This window comes from Acinonyx jubatus, chromosome D1, assembly GCF_027475565.1.
Source record: "Acinonyx jubatus isolate Ajub_Pintada_27869175 chromosome D1, VMU_Ajub_asm_v1.0, whole genome shotgun sequence".
In the NCBI taxonomy this organism is placed as follows: domain Eukaryota; kingdom Metazoa; phylum Chordata; class Mammalia; order Carnivora; family Felidae; genus Acinonyx; species Acinonyx jubatus.
In genome coordinates, this window is record NC_069390.1 from 71,415,541 (window position 1) to 71,434,013 (window position 18,473).

Below are 18,473 nucleotides of genomic sequence, written 5' to 3' on the forward strand. Positions count from 1 at the left end.
AACAACAGAATGGGAAAAGATATTTGCAAATGACATAGCAGACAAAGGGTTAGTATCCAAAATCTATAAAGAGCTCATCAAACTCCACACCCAAAAAGCAAATAACCCAGTGAAGAAATGGGCAGAAAACATGAATAGACACTTCTCTAAAGAAGACATCCGGATGGCCAACAGACACATGAAAAGATGCTCAACATCGCTCCTCATCAGGGAAATACAAATCAAAACCATACTCAGATATCACCTCATGCCAGTCAAAGTGGCCAAAATGAACAAATCAGGAGACTATAGTTGCTGGAGAGGATGTGGAGAAACGGGAACCCTCTTGCACTGTTGGTGGGAATGCAAATTGGTGCAGCCACTCTGGAAAGCAGTGTGGAGGTTCCTCAGAAAATTAAAAATAGACCTACCCTATGACCCAGCAATAGCACTGCTAGGAAATTACCCAAGGGATACAGGAGTACTGATGCATAGGGAGACTTGTACCCCAATGTTTACAGCAGCACTCTCAACAATAGCCAAATTATGGAAAGAGCCTAAATGTCCATCAACTGAGGAATGGACAAAGAAATTGTGGTTTATATACACAACGGAGTACTACGTGGCAAGGAGAAAGAATGAAATATGGCCCTTTGTAGCAACATGGATGGAACTGGAGAGTGTTATGCTAAGTGAAATAAGCCATACAGAGAAAGACAGATACCATATGGTTTCACTTTTATGTGGATCCTGAGAAACTTAACAGAAACCCATGGGGGAGGGGAAGGAAAAAAAAAAAAGAGGTTAGAGTGGAAGACAGCCAAAGCATAAGAGAGTCTTAAAAACGGAGAACAAACTGAGGGTTGATGGGGGGGTGGGAGGGAGGGAAGGGTGGGTGATGGGTATTGAGGAGGGCACCTTTTGGGATGAGCACTGGGTGTTGTATAGAAACCAATTTGACAATAAATTTCATGTATTGAAAAAAATAAAAACAATAAAAAAATAAAAATATATACTTTTCATATTAAAAAAAAAACCCAAAAACAAAAAACAAAGCTGCAGTCCTTCAGAAGTAAGGGGCCAGGGAAAACAGCTGCATATGAGACAAAACTCGGGATCGAGGTATTGCCTGGAGCTTGGTCATGGACAGTGAAGAAGCAGGGAGTGGACAAAAGCTGAAGACAGAAGACAGGTGCATGATTGCTGATCTGAGAGAACAGAGTTAGCATACTAGAGACTGGGTAGCTGGGTGACACCATTTTCACCGCTCCCGTGCATGTGCATAGGCACCTAGGAGCACTGCAACAATCCACCCCAGCATGCTAGCAGCACCATTTGGTGGAGAACAGAGCTATTACACTGAGCCCTGCCCAACTGGGCCAACCTCGCTCTTTAAGGACACAAGTCTCAATGCCTACTTAGTTTATGGACTATAAAGTGCTACGTAGTCTGACTCCTAGGGGAAAACGAAGTAATTTCAATCATATTTCAATCTGTTAGTAGGTCCATCTATTCAATTTTCTTTCTTTTTTTTCTTTTTTCTTTTTTTCCCTTTTACACTAATCTTTCTCTTGAATAGAGAAAGAGAGAAAATTCATTTTTATTTTCAATTTTTATTAAAAATATTTTATAAATTTTTTTTATTATATTTTTTACTTCTGTGTAAATTTTTTCAAATTCTATTTTACATCCATCATCTCATTTTAGTCTACTTCAGTGTATTCATTTTTTCAAATTCTCAAATGATTTCCTTCCCCCCCATTTTTTTCTCTGTCAAACCACTTTCAACTCCCAGACCAAAACGCACCTAGGATTTAGCATCATTTAATCAATTTGTGTGTGGTGTGTGTGTGTGTGTGTGTGTGTGTGTGTGTGTGTGTGTTAGTTTTAATATTTATTCTATTTTATTTTTTAATTTTAATTTTTCTACCTCATTAATTCCTTTTCTCCCTTCAAAATGACAAAACTAAGGAATTCACCCCAAAAGAAAGAGCATGAAGAAATGACAGCCAGGGCGTTAACCAACACAGATACAAGCAAGATGTCTGAACCAGAATTTAGAATCACATTAATAAGAATACTAGCTGGAGTCAAAATAGATTAGAATCCTTTTCTGCAGAGATAAAAGAGGTAAAAACTAGTCAGAATGAAATTAAAAATGCTATAACGGAGCTGCAATCACAGATGGATGCAGCAGCGGCAAGGATGGATGCAGCAGAACAGAGAATCAGTGATACAGAGGACAAACTTATAGAGAATAATGAAGCAGGAAAGAGAAATTAATGTAAAAGAGCACGATTTAAGAATTAGAGAAATCAGTGACTCATTAAAAAGGAACAACATCAGAATCATAGAGATCCCAGAAAAAGAAGAGAGAGAAATAGGGGTAGAAGGGTTATGTGAGCCAATCATAGTGGAAAACTTTCCTAACCTGGGGAAAGACACAGACATCAAAATCCAGGAAGCACAGAGGACTCCCATTAGATTCAACAAAAACCGACCATCAAAAGGCATATCATAGTCAAATTCACAAAATACTCAGGTGAGGAAAGAATTATGAAAATAGTAAGGGGAAAAAAGTCCTTAACCTACAAGGAATGTGTACTACCAAAAACTGAAACACGAAGAAATAGAAAATTTGAACAGACCCATAATCAGTAAGGAAATATAATTAGTAATCAAAAATCTGCCAAAAAACAAGAGTCCAGGGCCAGATGGCTTTCCAGGGGAATTCTACCAAATATTTAAGGAAGAGTTAACACCTATTCTCTTGAAGCTGTTCCAAAAAATTAGAAGCCAAAGGAAAACTTTCAAACTCTAGCTATGAAGCCAGCATTATCTTGATTCCAAAACCAGACAGAGACCCCACCAAAAAGGAGAACTATACACCAATTTCCCTGATGAACATGGATGCAAAAATCTTCAAACAAGATATTAGCCAACTGGATCCAACAATATGTTAAAAAAAATTATTCACCACGACCAAGTGGGATTTATACCTGGGATGCAGGGCTGGTTCAATAGCCACAAAACAATTAATATGATTCATCACATCAATAAAAGAAAGGACAAGAACCATACGATCCTCTCAATAGATACAGAGAAAGCATTTGACCAAATACAGCATCTTTTCTTTATAAAAACCCTCAAGAAAGTAGGGATAGAAGGAGCATACCTTGAGTCATAAAAGCCATATATGAATGACCCAATGCTAATATCATCCTCAATGGGGAAAAACTGAAAGCTCTCCCCCTACGGTCAGGAACAAGACAGGGATGTCCACTCTTGTCACTGTTACTGAACATAGTTTTGGAAGTCTTAGCCTCTGCCATCAGACAAGACAAAGAAACAAAAGGCATCCAAATCCGCCAGGAGGAGGTCAAACTTTCACTCTTCGCAGATGACATGATACTCGATATGGAAAACCCAAAAGATTCCACCAAAAAAACTGTTAGAACTAATCCATGAATTCAGCAAAGTTTCAGGATATAAAATCAAAGCCCAGATTTTGGTTGCATTCCTATACACCAACAATGAAGTGAGAGAAAGAGAAATCAAGGAATCAATTCCATTTACAATAGCACAAAAAAACCATAAAATACCTAGGAATAAATCTAACCAAAGAGGTGAAAAATCTATACACTGAAAACTATAGAAAGCTTATGAAAGAAATTGAAGAAGACACAAAAAAATGGAAAAAGATTTCATGCTCCTGGATAGGAAGAACAAATACTGTTAAAATGTTGATACTACCCAAAGCAATCTACACATTCAATGCAATCCCTATCAAAGTAACACCAGAATTCTTCCAGAGCTAGAACAAATAATGCTAAAATTTGTATGGAACCAGAAAAGACCCTGAATAGCTAAAGCAATCTTGAAAAAGAAAACCAAAGCAGGAGGCATCACAATCCCAGATTTCAAGCTGTATTACAAAGTTGTAATCATCAAGACAGTATGGTACTGGCACAAGAGCAGACACCCAGATCAATGGAACAGAATAGAAAACCCAGAAATGGGCCCACAAATGTATGGCCAACTAATCTTTGACAAAGCAGGAAAAAATATCCAATGGAATAAAGACAGTCTCTTCAGCAAGTGGTGCTGGGAAAACTGGACAGTGACACGCAGAAGAATGAATCTGGACCACTTTCTTAAACCATATGCAAAAATAAATTCAAAATGGATGAAAGACCTCAATGTAAGACAGGAAGCCATCAAAATCTTCAAAGAGAAAGCAGGCAAAAAGCTCTTTGATCTTGGCCGCAACAACGTCTTACTCAACACATCTCCAGAGGCAAGGGAAACAAAAGCAAAAATGAACTACTGAGACCTCATCAAAATAAAAAGCTTCTGCACAGCAAAGGAAACAATCAGCAAAACAAAAGGCAACCAACAGAATGGGAGAAGATATTTGCACATAACATATCAGATAAAGGGTTAGTATCCAAAATCTATAAAGAACTTATCAAACTCAACACCCAAAAAACAAATAATCCAGGGAAGAAATGGGCAAAAGACATTAATAGACACTTCTCCAAGGAAGACATCCAGATGGCCGACCCATGAAAAAATGCTCCACATCACTCATCATCAGGGAAATACAAATCAACACCACAATGAGATACCACCTGACACCTGTCAGAATGGCTAACATTAACAACTCAGGAACAATAGATGTTGGTGAGGATGCGAAGAAAGAGGTTCTCTTTTGCATTGTTGGTGGGAATGCAAGCTGGTGCAGCCACTCTGGAAAACAGTATGGAGGTTCCTGAAAAAACTAAAAATAGAACTACCCTACAACCCAGCAATTGCACTACTAGGCATTTATCCACGGGATACAGGTGTGCTGTTTTGAAGGGACACATGCACCTCCATGTTTATAGCAGCACTATCAACAATAGCCAAAATATGGAAAGATCCCAAGTATCCATCGATGGACGAATGGATAAAGAAGAGGTGTCTTATATACACAATGAAGTATTAGTCAGCAATCAAAAAGAATGAAATCTTGCCATTTGCAACTACGTGGATGGAGCTGGAGGGTATCATAATAAGCAAAATTAGTCAGAGAAAGACAAAAATCATATGACTTCACTCATATGAGGACTTTAAGAGATAAAACAGATGAACATAAGGGAAGGGAAACAAAAATAATATAAAAACAGGGAGGGGACAAACAGAAGAGACTCGTAAATATGGAGAAAACAGGACTATGGGAGGGGTTTTAGGAGGGGGGATGGGCTAAATGGGTAAGGGGCATTAAGGAATCTACTCCTGAAACTGCACTATATGCTAACTAATTTGGATGTAAATTTTAAAAAACAGAAAATAAAACAAGTTAAAGAAAATAAGAAATAAAATTCTCTTTTAGTTCAGAACTGCCTTAAATCAGAATGAAGAGCTGCCTGAATTTAAACTATTGGTTTTAATAATATTCTCATTACTTATTGTTTCACAAATACTCTAGTGCAGAAAACACTTCATTAAAGTAGCTTTAATAGTAAACTAGACAATTTCCTAATCTTCTATGCCAACTGAATTTCATTACATATTCATTTATTATGTAGGCAATGTTTAGAATAACAAATACAAAGTCACTGCTTTGCATTTTGATATCCTCTGACAAATAGTATTAACAGTCAAAATGACCATTTTCTCAGCATCATGTACTCTATCCTAAGTGGCAATAATTTTTTTTAATGTTTATGATTTTTGAGAGAGAGTGACAGACAAAGCATGATTGGGGGAAGGGCAGAGAGACACAGAATTTAAAGCAGGCTCCAGGCTCTAAGCTGTCAGTACATAGCCTGACACGGACTCAAACTTATGTACAGTGAGTTCATGACTTGAGCCAAAGTTGGAAGCTTAACCAACTGAGCCACCCAGGCGCCCCATAAGTGGCAATAATTTTGTATAATACTATGGCTTTCTATAAAGCCAAATGTTATTGTAAATATTAGGATACATATATTTTATGTTTAAGCTTGAAATTTTTAAAGTAAATTTAGTATTTATTAATTTAACTTTAATATTTCTTTAATTTTAGGCATTGAATACATTTATCTAGAAGTGATTTATGTTTACTTTTTAAAATGTAAACTCTTTTCTAAATACAGTTCTAAAAAGTAAATTCTGTCTATAGTTAGACAGTCCTTGCTTTCAAGTTTCCTTTAGAGAATAAGCCTTATTTCTTGTTAACAAAAGTGGATTCTACTCTCATTAGGAATAATATAAATTATTGTTCACGTTTTTGTGTTAGTTTATCATAGAAATGTTATCATACTCTTATTTGTGTATTAACGATTATAGTGTTAGAATCTCTTAGCAATGATACTAGCATTGAGATTTTAAAATCTAATGTAGCGTAACAATCACATACCACCACTGAAGTGTTATAAACTTCTAGCTGTCTGAGTGTTTACCTTCTTTAGAGAGAGAAACCTGGTATTTCCATCATGTGAAGCCTTCACCAATCAGGCTATAACTGAGACTTAGTAGTCTTTGTCAATTAGGTCTATGTGTTGAGTTCAAACTAACCCCCTCGAAATTTCTTCAAAGAGTTACAAGAAAATTCAAATATTATCTATAACATAATTTCTTAAGAAACAGAACAAGAAAATCCAGCAAAATTTAAAATAAAGTAACATTTGACAGCTTCATCCTACATACGTCCATTAAAATCCTACAGATGTCAATTTTTTAAAATAAATCCTACAAAGATGACATCAGTAAAACTGATTTTTTTGGGTGCAAATTAAATGAAAATCCATAGTATGGTTAAATACTTGATTAACTGCTGCTAAGAAAAGATTCTTATATAATTATTTCTTTAGAGTGCTTAGTGTCTCCTGGCATAAATGCCTCCACTCATTTTTGAGATTCTTTTCCTAATTTGTCTAGAATAATTCTCTTATATACCACCATGCTTTCTCTTTAAAGTTCTTTAGCCAGCAAGTAAACCACACTTCTTTCTCTGAGTCCCAGGATAGGATGTCAATTTTGGCAGAAAGAAGTCAGGCAAAGAAACAGCTGCCAACCGTTATAGTCTAGTTTGGTTACGAAATACCAAAATTCAGGTGTAGACATCACCTTAACTGTAACAGTTACTGTAACGTGATTTTGATTCTAGCAATGAAATGGAGGAACAGGAAAGATGATTTATTCCATAGTGTACATCAAAATAGTGAAAACAAAAGCAAAAACAAAAGCATTTCTAATTCATAAACACCTCTTTTCAAACCACTTTTCCTTTCATCAACACTGTAGAATACCAAGAATAATTCTATCCTCTGACCACTAGTTGGTCAGGAATTAACCTTTCATACATATATAGAAAAAGTATCCTCTGTTCAATTATGTGCATATAAGGAGACGAGCTTTGTAGAGGAAAAGATAGTAAATTAGACATATTTCTTTCCTCACATGGCAGCATAAGAACTTTACTACTAGAGCAAAAACTCTTTGAAGGTGGAAAATGTTTCTTTCATCTTCCTATTTGCCAATGCCATCACCCAGCTTAGTACATATCCAGCGTAGTAAATGCAACAGGGTTATTTGCTGAATAAATGCTAATTAATCATTCATTCATCTAAAATGTGTATACTGCTTATGACTTGGCAGTCATAAAACAGATAAGATCACCACCCTCATATACACTGGGGCTTTCTATTCTGCCAATTTATAGATAATTGTCCAAGAATTATTTTGTGTGACTTACTGACTCTTCTAGAAAAAAATTTAAGTTTAAGGCATTACTGTGGTATGTAATTTTGTAATATTAGAGCTATGGATATCAAAGTCTTTTGGCTCAAGGGAAGAGATACTTTGCAACACACAACTAAGAAATGGACGTGAAGAATACTCCTTTGCCCACTATAGTTGGGAGATAATTTTTCCCAAAATCCTGGAAAAACTATCATAACATGCATATATGATAAGAAACAGTGGTTCCCAAACCTAGCTATAAGTCAGAGTCAACCAGGCAGCTTAATACACAAACATTATCATATCTCCAATTTCCCAAGGTAGATCCCTGGAAACTGAGTTTTTAACATTTCTCAGCTGGTAAAAGGAGTAGCAATTATGAAGCATGCTTATGAAATAGAAATATCTCAGGTATAAAAAAAGCAATCACACATGAAATGATATTTGAAATCTGTTTTATAGATTTAATGTATCATTGATTTTATGGTATTCTAATTCATCCATATGTCTATATTCTTTAATTCAATATCTGTATTGTTTAGCATGGTCCTTAGTACATAGTTGCTGCTCAAGAGATTTTTTCTAAATGACCCAATAAATTGAAAAGATTCTAATATAGAATGTATTTTATACCCTTCAATATCCTCTAGATTCTAACATAGTTTCTTTGAAAAATATTTCTGCAATGTGCATAAATTTAACAACTATTATTGAGAGAGTGAGGGGAGGGGGCAGGGGAGAAGAAAGATTCACACACACACACACACACACACACACACACACACACACGAAGCAAACATAGAGTCACAACTGGACAGCCACATAGAATGATTCAGGTTCTGGTGATGAGGGAATAGTTTTAATTGAACAAACTTTCTGATAGATGACAGTTAAAAAGCACCTATGTAAAGGCATACAAAAGTAACCAAAATGAGGAAGAAACTGGAAGGGATTTGACTCTTGAAAGAAGAGAATCACATTGGATAAAATGCATCTGTATATAACTTCCCCCACTGATGGCAATGACATCCCCCACTGATGGCAATGTGAGGCAGCTAGAAGTCAAATAGGCAGTTGTATTGTTTTTGGACTTAAAAGTCAGGGGACAGAGATGGTAGAAACCAGAGAGTCTGGGAATTTCAGAAGAAATACGTGAAAGAAGGAAGCACCAAGAAGGAAGCTCCAAATCTATGAATAAACATCCTTTAACTGATTGGCTAATAATTTGGCATGTGCAGGTGAGATCATAAGGATATGAGGAGGGAGTCAATAATTAGAAGACTGAAAGAAGAGAGCAAAGATTCCAAGTGTTTCTCATCTCCGGGGGGTAAAAGAGTTTGGAGTACATTAGCAGGACTTTAACAACATTAGACTTTCCATTTAAATTCCAAAAAGCAAAACAAAAAACAAAAAACAAGAAACAAAACAAAAAACCAGAAGTACCAACCTTAGTAAATTCTAGTAAAGCATTAGGAATAAAGCCAAAAATAATACATTCATCTTAAAAATGATAGTGACAAGAGGGGCCCCTGGGTGACTCAGTAGGTTAAGCATCTGACTCTTGGTTTTGGATCAGGTCATGATGTCATGGTTCATGAGTTTGAGCCCCACATCAGACTCTGCACTTACAGTGCAGAGCCTGCTTGGGATTCTCTCTCTCTCTCTCTCTCTCTCTCTCTCTCTTCCTCTCTTTCTGTCCCACTCTCTTGCTCTCACTCTCTCAAAATAAACAAACTTAGAAAAAATAGTAGTGAAAGCAAAATAGACCCACTCTAACAAAACATAAAACCAAATAACAAAATATTAACAAAGACATGTTAGAAATTTAACTGCCTAATAGAACTCAACAGTCTTCAGAGGAAGACAGCAAAATGAAGAGTCTACAATGTATCATCTTTATTTACAGAGTAGAACAAACAATATCATGCACATGAAAAAGTAGAAAAATGTGACCCACAATCAAGAGAAAATTTATTCAAAAGAAACACATGTACTAACAATGTTGATATTGGAATTATTAGACAAAGTTTAAAATAACTTATAAATATATTTTAAAAATGTATAGGAAAAAATAAATAGAAGTGGAGGTGTACAGAGAATATTTGGAAACTATGAAAATAAACTACATGGAAATCTTAGAAATGAAAAAATGGAAAATCTGAAACAAACAGATTAGACAGGATGGAAGAGTGTATCAGTGAAGTGGAAAACAGGAAAGTATTAGTCAACAGAGGGGAAGAAAACAAAATTCCATTTAATTGGTGAGAAACTCTGATTTAATAGACATGGGATTTGAATATCAGGAGAAAACTGTATAAAATTTTTAAAGAAACTTGGCTTAAATTTCTTTAAGCTCCAAATTTGTTCAAAAAGAGGGACCTATCTATCCAAGAAGCTCAGCAAACACCAAATAAATAGAAAATAAATTGCACCTAGGCATATCATAGTCAAACTTCAAGAAAGCATTAATAAAAAGTATTAAAAGAGGAGAAAAATACACATCATGTACAACATTGAAAGGTGATTACTATAAGATTAACAGAAACCAGAATAAAATGATATAATAACTAAGGGTTGAGAGAATTCTTCCCATGTAAAATTTTATATTCTGTGAAATCATCTTTCAAAATAAAGACAAATAGGAATTTTTTTTGGCTGTATTTAAATCTGAGAGAATTTATCAAAAACAAACTTGGACTATCAATAAACAAGAAAACAAAACCAAAGACTAAAGAGCACTCTTCAGGCTAAAGGCAAACGATACCACAGGGAAATCAAATTCTATAGAAAGAAAGCAATAGCACTTGAAATGTTAAATACATGGATAAATATAAAAGTGTTTTTCTATGCCTTCTTAAATTCTTTAAAGGCAATTAACTATTTAAAAAGAACAGAAATATATAAATAAATGTGAACTGTTTGAGATATGTAGATATAACGTATGTGACAATACCAAGAATAGGTGGCTAGATAGCTAGCATGAGTTTGTTTTATGAAATGTGAAATGATACATTGTGAAATCAACATAGTCAGTGACAAGTCACGAATTTACATATAGAAAGAAACTGCTTAAAAACTAAAGAAGCAGAAATATAAAGTCAAGAGAGCAGTGACAACAGGACATAAGCTATTTGCTTTACACCAAAGATAAAAGGAAAAGAAGAAAAAAGGAAACAAAGGCAGAAGGAGTGGAAAACAAAATGATGGCCTTAAATATAGTCAAACCAATAATTAAACCACATGTAAATGGATCAAACATTCTGATTAAAAGTTAGACTGAGTAAAATAGGAAGATTCAACTAAAGGATGTCTATAAAACATGCAAGTAAATTCTAAAGACACAGAGTGACAGTGAAAGGATGGAATAAAATATAAGATGTAAAAAAATCATTATTGGAAAGCTGGGGTGACTATATAGATCATTATCAGAGATAAGGAAGTTTATTTTATATAGACACAAAAGTTAATTTATCAAGAAGCATAACAATCCTAATGACAGAGCTTCAAAGCACATGAAGTAAAAATTGATACCCCAAAGGAGATCTAGACAATTCCATAATCCTAACTGTTGATTTTATTAATTGCCTCTTATGGACTGATGAAAAACATAGCCATCTACAGAAAATTAATGATATGGAAGATTTGAACAATCCTTAAGCAGTGTGACTAAATTGTTATTTAAATTATGCCAAAAAGTTAGTTTCTTCCAGTAAAGAACACTAATATTTAGTTAGTTCTTTGCAATATGAAATAAAATTATTTAAAAAATAAAAATAAATAAATTGATATTTAAAGATTGCCAAATATAAAGAACTCCAGAATGCATATACTTTTCAATTGACCAGGGAATATTTATCAAGGTGGACCATATTCTTTCTCATAAAATATAAAACAATGCTCAATTTTTAAGGCTTGAGTTCATACAAAGTATCTTCTCTAATCATACCTGATATAAATTAGAACTTGATAACCAACTGTATCTAGAGAATACCAATGTTTTTGAAAAATTAAGCAACTGTAAATAATCTATGGTTTAAAGAGTAAATTACAAGAGGAACTGAATACAAATTTTACCTAAATGATAATGAAAGCACAACAGAACATTTGTGGGGTGCAGATAAAACAATGTTAAGAGGGAAATTTATAGAATAATGTACTTGTGATAAGAGGAAGGTTTCAAAATCAATTACCTGATACACTTCTATCTTAAGAAGCTAAAACTAAGACTTGAAAATTAAATGGAAAATAGGTAGAAGGAAGGCAATAATGAATAAAAGAATGGAAATCAATGGGCTAGAGTACAAATAATAGAATAAGTAAGGTCAGAAGTTTCCTCTATAAAGAATGACAAAATTGATAAAATTCTAGCAAGTATAATCAAGAAATAGTAAAAGAGAAAGTGAGAAGAAACATATTATTAAAGTCAATAGCATTTGTAAAGACATCAGAAGATAAGGAAACAAACATTATGAGCAGCTTTATGACAATAATTTGACAAATTAGAGGTTTGAAAAACACAGCTTTCAAATACAACACAAGAAGAAACTGTAACAATCTAAGTTGCTGTATATTTATTAGAGAGATCAAATTTGTAACAGAAGCTTTCCAATAAAGAAAATAAAGAATTACTTAGGTAGAACATGAAAATTACTAAGTGTTAAAGAAGAGGTTTTCACTTGAACTTGTCAAGGTTAGCATCTGATTTTCCAAAGTCAGCATAAGAAGATGAAAAGACAAGCCATATGTTGGAAAAAAAGTACACAATCTTTTTTTTTTTTTTTTTCTAGAGCTAAAACGAAGAAGATTGGAGCAGGAGGAAAGGGGAATGGAAAGAAAAGTAGTCCAGGAGAGGAGCCGTTAGGAAAAGAGGTAGAAATAATTGAGATTTGTAGAAGTCATGGCACATGGCTCAGAATGGTCTCTAAGCAATGTGAAGTATTATTAAATAAATTGATTCATACAAGCCCGTCTTTCCTCCTCCTCCTTATGTGTGTGTTACAGAAAACTATAAAGAAATGATCATTTTTGTAGTTAAGGAATTTTAACAATAATGAAATCTGTAAGTTGTAAAATCTTAGAAGGGCTATTGAAAAATATGATGAAGGTATTATTTCTGGAAATAGAATCATGTCTCCTATTTGTGGGATAATGTCTATATCCTACTTTTTTTTTAAAGTTTATTTATTTATTTTGAGAGACAGGGAAAGAGAGCAAGCGAGCACATGGAGCAGAGGGGCAGAGAGGGAGAGAGAAAATCCCAAGCAGGCTCCACACCGTCAGCATAGAGCCCAATGCAGGGCTCAGACTCACAAAACCTGAGGTTATGACCTGAATTGAAACCAAGAGTTGGATGCTTAACCGACTGAGCCACCCAGGCACCCTTCTATATCCTACCTTTAACAGGAAATAGACTTGATAAAAATACACTTGCCAAACCTGGCTAGGCATAAGAACTGCCCTCAGGATTTGTTTAAAACAGTGATCCCAGGGTACAACTCTGTGAGTTTCTGACTCAATAGGACAGGCATGGCTCAGAAATCTATTTTTATAAGCTCAGTTAGGTAATTCTGATGCAGCCAGTCTAACACAACCATGCTGTAAGCTGCTATATGGAACCTGGCCCAGACACATCCTCAAGGCCCCATCTAGGTCTCTAATGCACTTGGTGCAATTCTGAAAGGCACTATTTAAAAAATTTGCACCACTTCTGAAATTACTTTTTATTAAACTAGAAAAGTCTTATTTTAAACCTGCACAAGATAACTTAGAGAAGCAGTAAAAAATTACCTCTGTAGGTAAAATGACTTTATATTCCTTTCTTAAAACAATTTTGAATTAAAATACATTTATCATATGAATAACTTTTTTGAAAAAATTTGGCTATCATCTTTCAAGATCAATGGCTTAAATCGACATATCCAACCTAAAAATGCAAATAAATGACTTAGATGTGCCTTTCCAGGATTTGGTTATTTTTTCTAAATGGGCTCTTCTGTGTGGCTGAGCGAGGCATTAGTCTGGGGTAAATGTTTCAGAGATCACAATGCCTTCTTGTACATATGTCCAGTGCAAAAGATCATGGAGTTGTTTAAAAATATACTTACAAACTGCAAAGGAATGGAGAGTTTACTAAGCATATTTATAGTACTGCAGAGTCATATGTTACTTGAAGTAACAGCCTTCCAAAGCAAATATCTGGTTTGTTACATTTTAGTTTTGGGTTTTTGTTGTTGTTGTTTTGTTTTCTTTAAGGAATGAATAGTAAATCAAAAACTATTTTCCATTTCTCTGAATTCTCATTTTATGATATGTAGGGTCTCTCACATCTGCCACTCTTGCATGAAATACTGGATGTGCCATAACCAAAGGGTGAGAAGGACGTAAGAAAAAAAAAACTGAGCAAAAGATAAAGGGATGAGATGTATGAAGAACGACTGAAAAGTAGTTAAACTTTGGTGCTGACTGGACACTGGACATGGCTTCCCTTCCTATCTGCAGTGCTCTCAGCTAACTTTATCCAACAAAAGCTAGAACTTCACTGAAACCCAGGACTGCTTTAAAAATGGAGGAAGAAAGACTAGGAAGGGCGGGGGAGGGAGCAATGGGAATTGTCAAGTAACTTGTCACTACAGCTAAATTTGACAAATTTATTCAGAATCAACAATATGTAAAGAGATAAAATATTTAAAGTACCAGGAGCTGGCTGGCATAATCACTAGGTATGGCATTCCAACTGCTGTTTTTATTTCTCTTTCTTCCTTTATTCTGACTAAAAAGATTGTTCAGCAAACCTATCTATACTACATGTGCTGAGTGTAAAAAATAAAATTTCTTCTTCAAGAAAAGATTGGATTGAGAATACTTGGGTGGAAATGTTTTCTTTTACATAATTAGCTTCAATTTTAAATTAGTTATTTAAAAATGTTTGCCCTTTGATGTTTCAATCTATGTAATATAGGTAATAAAACTTTATCAAAGGGTTGTGGATAAGATAAACTTCTTATAAAATACTAGCCAGGTGTCTATAATATAGTAGAAACTCAATGTCCTAAGATAGAGCCTACTTTTTATGTTTTTCTTTGGTATGTGTGTGTGGCCATACCGGACAGGTAATCATCTGAAACTAATTGAGAGGCATGATAGACATATTGAAGCAGTATTAGCAATAACAGAATATATTTACTGAGCACCTTCTATCAGCTATACATGTCAAAAACCTTACATTTTTAATCCTTGGAACAATCCTCTGAAGCAAGCATTTTATTTTGCAGGAGAAAACTGAGGCACAGAGAGATGTGTTTACTTGGCCAAGATTACAGTAGCAAATGACTCTGACACATGCTAATAAGCCCATTGCAGTGATGTCACTAAGGCAGTGCCTTTTATATTTAAATGGTCTACACTGGCAGTTAGAACCTCATATATGTAGCAACTCTTTGTCACTTGATGGTTTCATAGATTCAGAGCCTATTAAAGTTAGAAGAGATAATAGGGGTGATACCATTCAGTGGTCCCCAAACTGTACAAATTAGTGCTGTTCCATGACAATAGAAGTAAAATGAACAAAAGAAGGAAGTTTTTTTTTACTTTTCAATGAACTAAATATATTCCATTTAAAGAAGTATTTGCTATTAACAATTGTCTAACAAGTATGTATTAAATGAATAAGTAGCTCCTATTTTATCAAATAAGGTATTTATATGGCAAACAAAATTAAACCAACCTAACAATGTCACCCCCTCTCCTTTGTTATTTAAGTGTTACTAAACCACCAAAGCCCCAAGTTTTTTTTATCCTGGTGATGGAAAACTTTCTATGTTAATTTGGCTAGGCTATAGTTCCCAGTTATTCAATCCAACGCTAACTTAGGTGTTGCTAAGAAGATTATTTTGTAGATGTAATTACTGTTAGTAATCAGTTGACTCGAAGTGAGAGGGCTTAGCCAGGATGATCTAGGTGGCTTAATTCAAACACAGAAAGGCCCTGAGAGCAGAACTAGAATTTCCCTAAAGAAGAAGGACATCTGCTTACGGACTGCAGCTTTGGCTCCTGTTGGGCATTCCAGCCTTTCTCAAGGGTCTGCCCTCCAGACTGTGGGCCTGCCTAGTCAGCTTCCACATCATCTCAATTAATTTCCTGCAATAAATCTCTTTACATAAAGGAAGGTTCTGTTTCTCTAATGGAACCCTAACTGATAAAAATCATTGACCTACACCAACTCACTCATTTTACAGATGAGGAAATTATAGCCAACAGTGAGATATGTTCAAGATCACACAGCAGCTTAGAAGCAGAAGTGAGATCTGAACTGAAGTCTTTCTCCTGTAAATCCTGTGCTTTTTTCTCTATTATTCTGCCTAATGTAGGCAGAGGTCATGTTCTGTTAGGACAGGTCATGTTCTTCATAGTAATTTCAAGTTTCAGAGACCATCTAGGTGCAAAGTCTTATGACCTAAGGAAAAAAGAGACACAACTATCTTTTAAATAACTGTTTTATATTACACAGGAAAATCCAGCAGAATCCTTGATGCAATTCTTTAGACTTTACCCATTTGCCTTGTGCACTGAATTAAAACTTCCATTAGACATTAAAGACACATTATCAGTTTTCTCTACTACAAAGTATGGTCCTAGATTTGGCTGTGACCCTGGGGCTCAAATACTTTAATAATTTCTACATATTTTATTTCTACAAGGTTTTACCAATGAGTACAAAAATATAAATTCAACAAGGAATGTTCTGTTTTTAAAGTATACTGCAAATAGAAATTTATGTTCTTATCATGATTGCGAAGTCTTTTAATATATATTTGCCTAAATCTATCTAGAAAATGGCTGCTTGAAAATTCATGTTCTATGGGAAGCAGTTACTTTTTCACATCACTGGGATATGGCAAGTTTCACCTAAGACAAATTTATTAGTGAATATTCAAGGGGCCAGCACACTTCCATAGTCAGAGAAAAGACAAAGGGAATGAAAAAATGAATACAAAAAAACTGTTCTTGATCCCTAATTACATCATAATATAGTTCCCCAACACATGTATGAATAATTATCCTTCATTACATATTTTAGAAACCCACTTCTAGACTCGGTAGGGCATAGGGTATTCATGTATTAAGTGGAAAAAGAAATAAAATGGCTTTTCTTATATCAGATAAGGTCGATTTATGGGGCAAAAATAAGTAAATAAGGACATTATGCTTTAGCAGAGTGTAGGGCCCAAAAGCAAAGGCATCATTTGATTTAAAAAGGCCAGTTTTGAATGAGACTTCTATCACTTACTAAATGTGTGACTTTCAACAGGCTTCTGTCTACGCACCTCTAACAAATACTGGCATAGCAACACCTACTTCAAAGGGGTTGCTATGAGAAATATATGAGTAATGACTATAAGGTAAGTGGTGGCATTCTAGAAAATATGAAGTGCTCATCCAGTACCCTCTGAAGGCCACCACAATGGTCTGCCTGTCTATCTGGATCCTGGAGGTGTTTCACTCTCCCCTTTCTTGCCAAGCTCACTGTACTAGAGCAAACCTAGCTTCAGTTCAGTTTTGCAAAAACGTCTAGGAAAACCTGCTACGTTCTTTCTTATGTTTGGAAAACTCTTCTCTCACTTGTAACCTGACTGTTCCTTCTCATACTTCATGCTTGGGCTTAAATGTCTCTTTCTTAGGAAGGCCCTTTATGACCACCTCCTCAAAATATGTTACCTTGCTTTTCTTGAATATTAGTATTTGTATGTTTTCCTATGGAGTTTATCAAAACTTCTACATTATGTATGTGCTTTACCTGTTTATTATAAAATTCTGTTTTACAGGATTTTAAGCTGAGATCAGACTTTAAGTCACTAGACTGTATGTTTATTTAACACAGAGTTGTGTACATGGTAAATGTATTTTTAGGGGCACCTGAGTGACTCAGTGGGTTAAGCATCTGACTCTTGGTTTTGGCTCAGGTAGTGAACTCATGGTTCATGGCTTTGAGCCCCATGTTGGGCTCTGCACTGTGTCAGCAGAGTCTGATTAGAATTCTCTCTCCTTGTCTCTGTGCCCCTCCCCCACTCATTCTCTTTTCTCTCTATCAAAATAAACTTAAAAAATATGTATATATATATTTTTACCAAATAAGTGAATAAACAAATGAATGAATTGAATGGATTGTCACAGTTTTATTTTTAATGAATCTAGACCAGATTTACAAAGTTAACCCAAAACATTCAGACAGGAAACAGGAAAATCAGTTTCCTGTCATGTTTGTGTCAGATATTGGATATGCAATTCTGATAATGTAGAAACCTCCATTTCCTCAGAAGTGAAATATGCAGTTTGGACTAGACTGTCTTGCTAAGGTACCTGTGAAAGACGTTCTTAACCTTGGCTGGGACATGTACCCCTTTAAGGATATGTATATATGTGTGCAAATGTATGGAAAATATCAATACAATTTCAAGAGGATTGTGAAATCCACTGAAACTTGTTTTGGAGACTACTAAGGATCCATACACCTCAGGTTAAAAACCACCTTCCTTTAGAGCACAAACATTGCATTAAATTATAATATTCTGTATGATTTGGCAAATTTTCAATCCACTTTGAATTCGACCAGAAAATTAAATTGACTCTGGGGTTCAGAAGGTTAAGTATGGAAGTATTATCTTTAATTTTCACCAAGAATCATTCCCTCAAAAGCAGTTCTCATACTGTTTTATAATGTCTTTGGTTTGTTAAGACAGACACAAATTAATCACTTCTATTTTCTATTTTCATATCATTATTTCCATTTT